Source organism: Triticum aestivum, chromosome 3D, assembly GCF_018294505.1.
Source record: "Triticum aestivum cultivar Chinese Spring chromosome 3D, IWGSC CS RefSeq v2.1, whole genome shotgun sequence".
Lineage (NCBI taxonomy): Eukaryota > Viridiplantae > Streptophyta > Magnoliopsida > Poales > Poaceae > Triticum > Triticum aestivum.
The window spans coordinates 134,420,454-134,431,591 of record NC_057802.1 but is presented as its reverse complement, the minus strand read 5'-3'; positions in this window follow the sequence as shown (position 1 = coordinate 134,431,591).

Genomic DNA, 11,138 nt, shown 5'->3' with positions numbered 1-11,138 from the left:
AGACGCACACATATATCCAGCTCCTTTACTTCATGGTTTTAACATGTTGAATCATGCGCTGCAGTCCGGCTCGTTCCGACCTCCAGCGATCCTCATCTTCGGGGAATTCGCTGGATCCGAAGGTGATGGACAGCGGGTCCCTTCCGGCGGACTTCTCTCCCCAGGCCATGGACGACGCCGAGTTGCTGTCCCGAAGGACCTCCCCGGGCCAGGGAGAAACGCAGGAGGCCGTCAGGGTGGTGCTAGAAGGTGATACCTTGGCCGCCGGACACATGGGGGAGAAAATCCCCCTGGAGACTGGCGATGGGGGCCATATCCAATTCGGCCCCCAGCCGAAAACAATTCCGGAGACCTATACGGCTCCGGAATCAGGCAAGGAGCCTCCTTCAAAAGAAGGAGGTGCACCGACTCCACCGGTGACCTCTGTCCATCCAGAGGCACCGGATACTCTACTGGAAGCGCTGCAAAGCGCTTCCATTGTTGAGGAACACCGTATCCTTATGGGTACGGTGGTTGAGAGAGTTCGGTCCGTTAAGAGCGGACTGACCGAAGCTTGCACCAGCCTTCTAACAGGCTTTGAGGTATGCGACGTAATTATGCAAAAAGAATGTCATAGTATAGACAATAGCCCCTAAGACTCAGTCCGGTGTTCGGAAAGAAAAGCCGGACAAAGGATCAAATAATTTTCGCAGGAGACTAACCATACATGTCTATGTGAATAAGCAGGTGTCGTTGCTGGCTGCGACCTCCCATTATGCCGAATTCTCCGGACTGAAGCAGAGTCTGGAGCGGACCGAGGAAGAGCTCGGCCGTGTGAAAAAACAGCTGGAGGACAAGCAAGGTATGCAATGGCCTATGTAGATCTAGAAAGATATGAATTGATCGTATTGATCATGGTATCATGATATTTTTTTAGGTGCTGCGGCCGAGGTGGAGTCCCTCAAAAACGCGCTGGCCGAGGCCCAGAAGAGAGCGGCGAAGGAACAAGCCGCCCGTGAAAAACATGAGGCAAGGGTCGGGGAGGTCTAGCAGGAGCTCGAGGACGCCGTAAAGAAATGCGAGTCCTTGGAGCGCAAGTTTGCGGACCAAGAGTCCGAACTTGCGAAGGCCCGCCAAAGCGCACAAGAGGCCCGGGTTGAAGCCCAGGGCGCCCTTCTGGAAATCCAGGAGGCCAATAAAATTGTGGCGGGTAAGGCCTTTATTATGCAGAGCAAGTATGTGAGGAAGAGGTACCTCTTACTGACCCGGATTTGGAGTTCTCCAGGGGCGTTTGCGGATATGCCGCGCAGTGTTGCTGACGCTGCAGAATTCTTCCGAGCCGAAGAGGGGAGCTCAACGGAGAAGCTATTCTGGTCGCAATACCTTGCACCAGAGCACCCAGTGCCCTTTAGCGATAAGCTAAAACAGCTGACCGGACTGCATAGGGTGGCCGAACTGGCCATGAAGGATTTGATAATCCGTTTATGGCCTGCCGAAGCCATACCCAGCAGCTACTTCAGGCTCGTGAAGTGGCTGGTCAATGCCTACCCTCGGCTTGATGCCATTAAGCGGTCGGTCTGCATCAAAGGTGCGCGGATGGCCTTCGCCCGTGTCAAGGTGCAGTGGGCGAAGATGGATGCCGTCAAGCACGCGACCGAGGGACCGCCCGCGGGCAAGGAGCACCGCATGCCCGAGTGGTATTTTGATGATGTCCTGAAGGGATCCCACATTGTAGAGGGCCAGTGTTCAAAAGACATTATCTTTGAATGAAGTCATTCATGCTATCCCATCATCTATTATGAAACAAAGCCGTTATGTAATATAATGCTTGTTTATTGTTTAAAATTTTACCTCCTGTGCGGCCGTTTTATTAAATCTGAGAGTTGGCCAGTCGTCGGCTTCAGCCCCCACGTAGGTAGTACGGGGGTGTTCGGGATGGAATCTAAACACTCTTGATCCAAGAGTTTGGTCCTTGAAGGAGGTGTTTAGCGCAACGAACCAGGCAATCGGACTATGTGGCTTTATCACCCTCACTTAGCCATAGGAGTTTGACAATAGAAATGTAGGCGCAACCCCTAGTTAGTATTTAATCCGGACTAGGGTGCTGTAGACACCTGATCGGGTAGAGGCCGATTCGTCGCATAATGCGGAAAATCGCAAAAGATTTTTAACCTCCGAATAGCTGACCAGCTCTCGCTGCATCATGACAGTCAGTTTTCTGCTTTCTCTACTGAGGTGTTTTCTTGGATAAACCAGAAACACAATCGCAGTAGTTCTCCCTTTACTACCTTAGCCGATAGGACGGAACGTAAGGTAGCAAGCACAGGAGCCGGGCAACCCAATTGACTAAAGACATGATTCGGAGCCGATGCATATAATGCTAATTTTGGGGTGCCGAGCTATATTGTAAAGAGTGTTCGGACTTTGTTGCCGTAGTATGGAGCACAATGAAGCCCCTGGGGAATTAAAGCGTACCAAAGTGTACGGGTGCAATCGATAAGAATAGCGAAATAAAATGAAGTAGTGCTAGTGCCACATAAGTTGGGCTGCAGACTGTTTCCATTATAATTTGAATAATACGTCAAAGCGTATTTGTACAAATAGTGCGATAAGCAACATGGCTATTTAACATGCCAAGACAAAGGGGGAGCTGCATGCGGGTCCTGAAGACAAGTAGAATGATCGTCACGAAGAACATCTAGAGACTCCCCCACACGTCTGTGCTTCTTGCCGCCTTGGTATATCCATCCTTCGAAAGGATCGATGATCAGGCCGTCGGGAGGGGCCTGTAGAGAAGAAGCCTGAAAAGGGAAAATATAAAAGGGAAGGCATGTGTGCCCAGGGTAGGTTAAGCCATATTATGGGCCACCATCTAGTTATGCCTCCGTCTCTGCCCATGGTATTTTGAGTGTGTAGTTATGTACGCGCGGTACGTACGCCGCCATTTGGTCAGGACTGAGATGGAGTCCGAAATGCTAGTCTAACTCCTGATGAGCTGGACTATCATGCTGCGAAGTAGTACAGACTTGTTTGACAGTGTCCGGGAGCTTTGCCGCTGAATTAGAATTCTGCTTGATAAGGCCGCTCTGTACTTCCGCTGCCAGGGCCGTGGTGTGCTCCTCGGTGTGGAGGGAGTGCTCCGTGTTTCCATTGACTGTTATGACACCGCGTGGTCCGGGCATCTTGAGTTTGAGATAAGCATAGTGTGGCACCGCATTGAATCGAGCAAATGCAGTTCGTCCGAGCAGTGAGTGATAGCCACTGCGGAAGGGGACGATGTCGAAGATCAAGTCTTCGCTTCGGAAGTTGTCCGGGCATCCGAAGACAACTTCCAATGTGATTGAACCCGTGCAGCAGGCCTCTACACCTAGTATTACTCCTTTAAAGGTAGTTTTTGTGGGCTTGATCCTTGATGGATCGATGCCCATTTTGTGGACTGTATCCTGATAGAGCAGGTTGAGGCTGCTTCCACCGTCCATGAGGAGTCGCGTGAGGTGGAATCCATCAATGATTGGGTCAAGGACCACTGCGGCTGAACCGCCATGACGGATACTGGTCGGATGGTCCCTGCGATCAAAGGTGATCGGGCAGGACGACCATTGGTTGAATTTTGGGGCGACTGGCTCTATCGCATAGACGTCCCTGAGCGCACGTTTGTGCTCCCTCTTGGGGATATGGGTAACGTATATCATGTTCACTGTTTTAACCTAGGGGGAAACTTCTTCTGTCCTCCTGTGTTCGGTGGACGGGGCTCCTCGTCGTCATCCTCACTCTGCGACCCCTTCTCCTTGTTCTCGGCATTTAACTTGCTAGCCTGCTTAAAAACCCAACAACTTCTGTTGGTATGATTGGCGGGTTTATTGGGGGTGCCGTGGATCTGACATGGACGATCGAGTATGCGGTCCAAGCTGGATGAGCTCGGATTGTTCCTTTCAAATGGCTTCTTTCGCTGGCCGGACTTGGAGCCACTGAATCCGGCGTTGACCGCCGTGTCATCGGTATTGTCGTCGTTGTTTTGACGCTTGTGCCTATTGCGTCGGGGCTTGCCGTTGCTATTTCTGGCTTCAGAGGTGCCAGCTTCGCTTGAATTATTATTGCTACGGGCTAGCCAGCTATCTTCGCCTGCGCAAAAGCGGGTCATGAGTGCCGTGAGGGCTGCCATGGACTTCGGCTTTTCCTGCCCGTGGTGTCGGGTGAGCCTTTCGTCGCGAATGCTACGCATAAAGGCCGCTAGGGCTTCGGCATCCGGACAGTCGACGATCTGGTTCTTTTTAGTTAGGAACCTAGTCCAGAATTTTCTGGCTGACTCTCCAGGCTATTGAACTATGTGACTAAAGTCATCGGCATCCGGAGGTCGGACGTATGTACCTTGGAAGTTGTCATGGAAGGCGTCTTCCAAGTCCTCCCAACTGCCAATGCAGTTGCTACCACTCGAGCACTGTGTTGGTTTTCCCTTGAAGAGGAAAGGGTGATGCAGCAAAGTAGCGTAAGTATTTCCCTCAGTTTTTGAGAACCAAGGTATCAATCCAGTAGGAGGCCACACGCAAGTCCCTCGTACCTACACAAACAAATAAGAACCTTTCAACCAACGCGATAAAGGGGTTGTCAATCCCTTCATGGCCACTTGCAAAAGTGAGATCTGATAGAGATGATAAGATAATATTTTTGGTATTTTTATGATAAAAACTAAAAGTAAAGAAAGCAAAATAAACGGTGTCAGAAATAGCTTGTTGATGGGAGATTAATATAATGGAGAATAGACCCCGGGGCCATAGGTTTCACTAGTGGCTTCTCTCAAGATAGCATAAGTATTACGGTGGGTAAACAAATTACTATCGAGAAATTGATAGAAAAGTGCATAATTATGAGAATATCTAGGTATGATCATGTATATAGGCATCACGTCTATGACAAGTAGACCGACTCCTGCGTGCATCTACTACTATTACTCCACACATCGACCGCTATCCAGCATGCATCTAGAGTATTAAGTTCATAAGAACGGAATAACGCTTTAAGCAAGATGACATGATGTAGAGGGATAAACTCATGCAATATGATATAAACCCCATCTTTTTATCCTCGATGGCAACAATACAATACGTGTCGTTTCCCCTACTGTCACTGGGATCGAGCACCGCAAGATTGAACCCAAAGCTAAGCACTTCTTTCATTGCAAGAAAGATCAATCTAGTAGGCCAAACCAAACTGATAATTCGAAGAGACTTGCAAAGATAACCAATCATGCATAAAAGAATTCAGAGAAGATTCAAATATTGTTCATAGATAATCGCAAAAGAAGATCACATCGAATAGATCTCCAAGAGAATCGAGGAGAACTTTGTATTGAGATCCAAAGAGAGAGAAGAAGCCATCTAGCTAATAACTATGGACCCGAAGGTCCGAGGTAAACTACTCACACATCATCGGAGAGGCTATGGTGTTGATGTAGAAGCCCTCCGTGATCAATGCCCCCTCCGGCGGAGCGCCGGAAAAGGCCCCAAGATGGGATCTCACGGGTACAGAAGGTTGCGGCGGTGGTATTAGGTTTTCGTGGTGCTCCTCGATGGTTTGGGGGTACGTAGGTATATATAGGAGGAAGAAGTAGGTCGGTGGAGCCACGAGGGGCCCATGAGGGTGGAGGGCGCGCCCCCTGCCTCATGGCCTCCTTGTTGATTGCTTGACGTCCACTCCAAGTCCTCTGGATCACGTTTGTTCCAAAAATCACGTTCCCGAAGGTTTCATTCTGTTTGGACTCTGTTTGATATCCTTTTCCTTCGAAACACTTAAATAGGCAAAAAAAACATCAATTTGGGCTGGGCCTCCGGTTAATAGGTTAGTCCCAAAAAAATATAAAAGTGTATAATAAAGCCATTAAACATCCAAAACAGAATATATAATAGCATGGAACAATCAAAAATTATAGATACGTTGGAGACGTATCAAGCATCCCCAAGCTTAATTCCTGCTCGTCGTCGAGTAGGTAAATAATAAAAAGAGAATTTTTGATGTGGAATGCTACTTAGCATAATTTTCAATGTAATTCTCTTAATTGTGGCATGAATATTCAGATCCGAAAGATTCAAGATAAAAGTTCAATATTGACATAAAAGCAATAATACTTGAAGCATACTAACTAAGCAATTATGTCTTCTCAAAATAACATGGCCAAAGAAAGTTCATCCCTACAAAATCATATAGTTTGGTCATGCTCCATTTTCGTCATACAAGAATGCTCTCATCATGCACAACTCCGATGACAAGCCAAGCAATTGTTTCATACTTTAGTAATCTCAAACTTTTTCAACTTTCACGCAATATATGAGCGTGAGCCATGGATATAGCACTATGGGTGGAATAGAATATGATGATGGGGACTATGTGGAGAAGACAAAAACGGAGAAAGTCTCACATTGACGCGGCCAATCAATGGGCTAGGGATATGCCCATCAACTGATGTCAATGCAAGGAGTAGGGATTGCCATGCACCGGATGCAGAGCTATAAATGTATGAAAGCTCAACAAAAGAAACTAAGTGGGCGTGCATCCAACTTGCTTGCTCATGAAGACCTAGGGCATTTGAGGAAGCCCATTGTTGGAATATACAAACCAAGTTCTATAATGAAAAATTCCCACTAGTATATGAAATTGACAAAACAAAAGACTCTCTATCATAAAGATCATGGTGCTATTTTGAAGCACAAGTGTGGAAAAAGGATAGTAGCATTGCCCCTTTTTTCTTTTCTTTCTCTTTTCCCCCCTTTTTTTTGGGCCCCCATTTTTTGGCCTTTCTTTTTTTATTTGGGACAATGCTCTATGAATGATGATCATCACACTTCTATTTATTTACAACTCAATGATTACAACTCGATACTAGAACAAAGTATGGCTCTATATGAATGCCTCCGGCGGTGTACCGGGATGGGCAATGAATCAAGAGTGACATGTATGAAATAATATGCATGGTGGCTTTGCCACAAATACGATGTCAACTACATGATCATGCAAGGCAATATGACAATGATGAAGCGTGTCATGATAAACGGAACGGTGGAAAGTTGCATGGCAATATATCTCGGAATGGCTATGGAAATGCTATAATAGGTAGGTATGGTGGCTGTTTTGAGGAAGATATAAGGAGGTTTATGTGTGATAGAGTGTATCGTATCATGGGGTTTGGATGCACCGGCGAAGTTTGCACCAACTCTCAAGGTGAGAAAGGGCAATGCACGGTACCGAAGAGGCTAGCAATGATGGAAGGGTGAAAGCACAAGTGCTCCCTGGGTGATATTGGTAATTAATGTCAACATATCTCTTGTTGGACTAATGCTTCTACCTAGTATGTTTCAGATAAGTTCAACAATGGAGTGGCGTGGACTAGAGGATGTGGAACCCCTTCAAGATGCTGAGGACAAAGGATTGTCTCAAGCTCAAAGCTCAGGACTCCATATTTTCTATTTTAGTGATCCAAGATCACATTGAGTCCATGGGAAAGCCAATACTATTAAGAGGGGATGAGGTGTTGCTTAATGGCTTGCTTGCTCAAAGTGCTTAGTGATATGCTCCAAAGCCCTCAACCACTTTCTCACATCCACATATGTCCCAAACCAAAAGTCAAACTCGGCCCCACCGAAACTTTCCATCCGGCGCCACCGAGTTCTCTTGACATAGCCACTGTCAGAAACCCTAATCGATTCGGTCTCACCGATGGGATCTCGGTCTCACCGAGATGGGCTTGCAAACTCTCTGTTGCCTATTGCAATAATTTCGGTCCCACCGAGGTATGCAATCGGTCCCACCGAGTTTGCTTGGCCAACTCTCTATTTCGCTTATTACCCAAATCGGTCCCACCGAGTTTGTGTAATCGGTCAAACCGAGTTGAGGCTTCACCCTAACCCTAGCACATCCGTCCTACCGAGTTGATCATATCGGTCCCACCGAAAACCCTAACGGTCACATTATTAACCAAATCGGTCTGACCGAGTTTCATGATTCGGTCCCACCGAGTTTGGTAAATTGTGTGTAACGGTTAGATTTTGTGTGGAGGCTATATATACCCCTCCACCCACTCTTCATTCATGGAGAGAGCCATCAGAACATGCCTACACTTCCAACATATATTTTCTGAGAAAGAACCACCTACACTTGTGTTGAGGTCAAGATATTCCATTCCAACCACATAAATCTTGATCTCTAGCCTTCCCCAAGTTGCTTTCCACTCAAATCATCTTTCCACCAAATCCAATCCTATGAGAGAGAGTTGAGTGTTGGGGAGACTATCATTTGAAGCACAAGAGAAAGGAGTTCATCATCAACACACCATCTATTACCTCTTGGAGAGTGGTGTCTCCTAGATTGGTTAGGTGTCACTTGGGAGCCTCCGTCAAGATTGTGGAGTTGAACCAAGGAGTTTGTAAGGGCAAGGAGATCGCCTACTTCGTGAAGATCTACCCGAGTGAGGCAAGTCCTTCGTGGGCGACGGCCATGGTGGGATAAACAAGGTTGCTTCTTCGTGGACCCTTCGTGGGTGGAGCCCTCCGTGGACTAGTGCAACCGTTACCCTTCGTGGGTTGAAGTCTCCATCAACATGGATGTACGATAGCACCACCTATCGGAACCACGGATAAAAAATCTCCGTGTCTCCAAATTGTGTTTGCACACTCCAATCTCATCCCTTTACATTCTTACAACTTGCATGCTTTACTTTCCGCTGCTCATATAATCTTGTCATGCTTGCTTGATATGTATTGTGAATGTTTAAACTTGTGCCAAAACTCCACTTCAACTTAAAGAAATTAAAAACTGCAACTTTTCTTACTTAGAGTCTATTCACCCCCCTCTAGACACCTCTTCTCGATCCTTTCAATTGGTATCAGAGCATTGGTTTCCATTGCTTTGGTTTAATCACCATTGGAGGAATATGGATGAGTCTACGTTGGGGAGTCTTAGATGTAGAGTGCCTATTCTTGATGGAGAGTTCTTTCATGAGTGAAAAAATGAGATGCTTGAGATTTTCAATGAATATCACTTGAACAAGTACATTACTAGCCCTTGTGCACCTCATGTTGATCCTTTGCATCCTACCCTTGATGAGTCTATTGACATGATCCGCAACCTTAGAACTGTTAATCTTATCACTAGAGGCTTGCCTAGAAACTTGATTGGATGTTTGCCTACTCTTGATTGTGCCTACACTATATGGAGATTTCTTGAGGAAAGATTTCCAAACTATTCCTTACAAAACTTATATGAAATTCTTCATAAGTCTATTGCCTTGAGTAAGATGAATTCTAGTGATCCTATGTTTGGTGATTGTCTATTTGAGCTTACCGATCTCATGCGTGCCAAAGGAGATGTTGGAATCATTAGCAATATCATATCCGAAGCTATTAGAATTCATAAAGATGACTATTGTGATGATCATTTATCTATTGAATTACCCTCTCTAGGAATTGATCAAATACAAGATGATGTTGAACATGGATACTATGATGAGGATGATGATAGTGACTATGATCTTGACGATGCGATGAGACATTTTGGTCTTATGGCTAATCTTCACGGCTACATGGCTGGAGGAAATTAAGGAATGGGTCCTTGATAGTGGATGTACTGATCATATGACCGGAGACAAGGATATGTTTCGTGAGCTTGCTGAAAACGACGGCCCTTGAAAGTATGTCACTTTTGGTGATAACTCAAAGGGTAAGGTGGTTGGCCTCGGTAAGGTGGCCATCTCACATGATAGCTCCATACAAAACATCATGCTCGTTGAATCTCTTGGGTACAATTTACTTTCAGTATCTAGACTTGCTGATTTCGGTTTCAATGTCCTATTTACTGAAGTAGATTGCCAAGTGTTTCGAAGAGACAATCATAAAATGGTCTTTACCGGTATGCGTAGAGGTGATCTTTATATTGTTGATTTCACTAAAAAAAGGCTCAACCTAGAACTTGCTTAATTGCTAAATCTTCTAAAGGCTGGTTATGGCATAGAAGGCTAGGTCATGTGGGCATGCGAAATCTTGATAAGCTTATTAAAGGTGATCATGTCCTTGGAATAAAAGATGTTATATTTGACAAGGATAGACTTTGTAGTGCTTGTCAAGTAGGAAAAAAAGTTGGAGGGAGTCACCCCGTGAAGAACATCATGACCACGAGAAGACCGCTCGAGCTACTTCACATGGATCTCTTTGGTCCCAATGCCTACAAGAGTCTCGGTGGTAACTCATTTGGTCTAGTCATAGTCGATGATTTTTCAAGATTTACGTGGGTGTTCTTTCTAGATGATAAATCGCAGGTCCAAAAGATCTTCAAAAACTTCGCTAGGAAGGCCCAAAATCAATTTGAAGTGAAGATCAAGAAGGTTCAGAGCGACAACGGAACGGAATTCAAGAACACAAATATGGATACCTTTCTTGACGAAGAGGGGATTTCACACGAGTTCTCGGCCACGTACACACCTCAACAAAATGGAGTTGTTGAGAGGAAGAACCAGACTCTTATTGAGATGGCAAGAACGATGCTTGATGAGTACAAGACTCCAAAACACTTTTGGGCGGAAGCGGTTGAGATAGCTTGTCATGCAACAAATCGCTTGTATCTTCACAAGCTACTCGGCAAGACGGCATACGAGCTCCTCACTGATAACAAACCCCAAGTTGGATACTTTCAATTATTCGGCTCAAAATGCTACATTCTTGATAAGCATCGTCGTTCTAAATTTGCTCCTAAATCTCATGAAGGTTTCCTACTTGGTTATGGCTCAAACTCTCACACTTACCGTGTCTACAACAATTTCACCCGAAAGGTTGAAGAGACGGTAGATGTGAAGTTTGATGAATCTAACGGCTCGCAAGTAGAGCAATTGCCAATTGATGTAGGAGACAAAGACCCTTCGGAAGCAATCCAAGACTTGTCTATTGGCAATATTCATCCAACAGAGGTGAAGGAGAGTACCTCGTCTGTCCAAGTGGAAGCTTCCACCTCACGACAAGGTGAACCAAGAGTTGATACGGAAGCATCCACAAGTGGGACACACCAAGACGAAGAAAACGAGGAAGTACACTAAGATGAACATCAACAACCTCCTTCTCCACCACGACAAGAGAACGACAACGTCAACAATGAAGAAGGCCAAGAAGAAGAACAAGATGAAG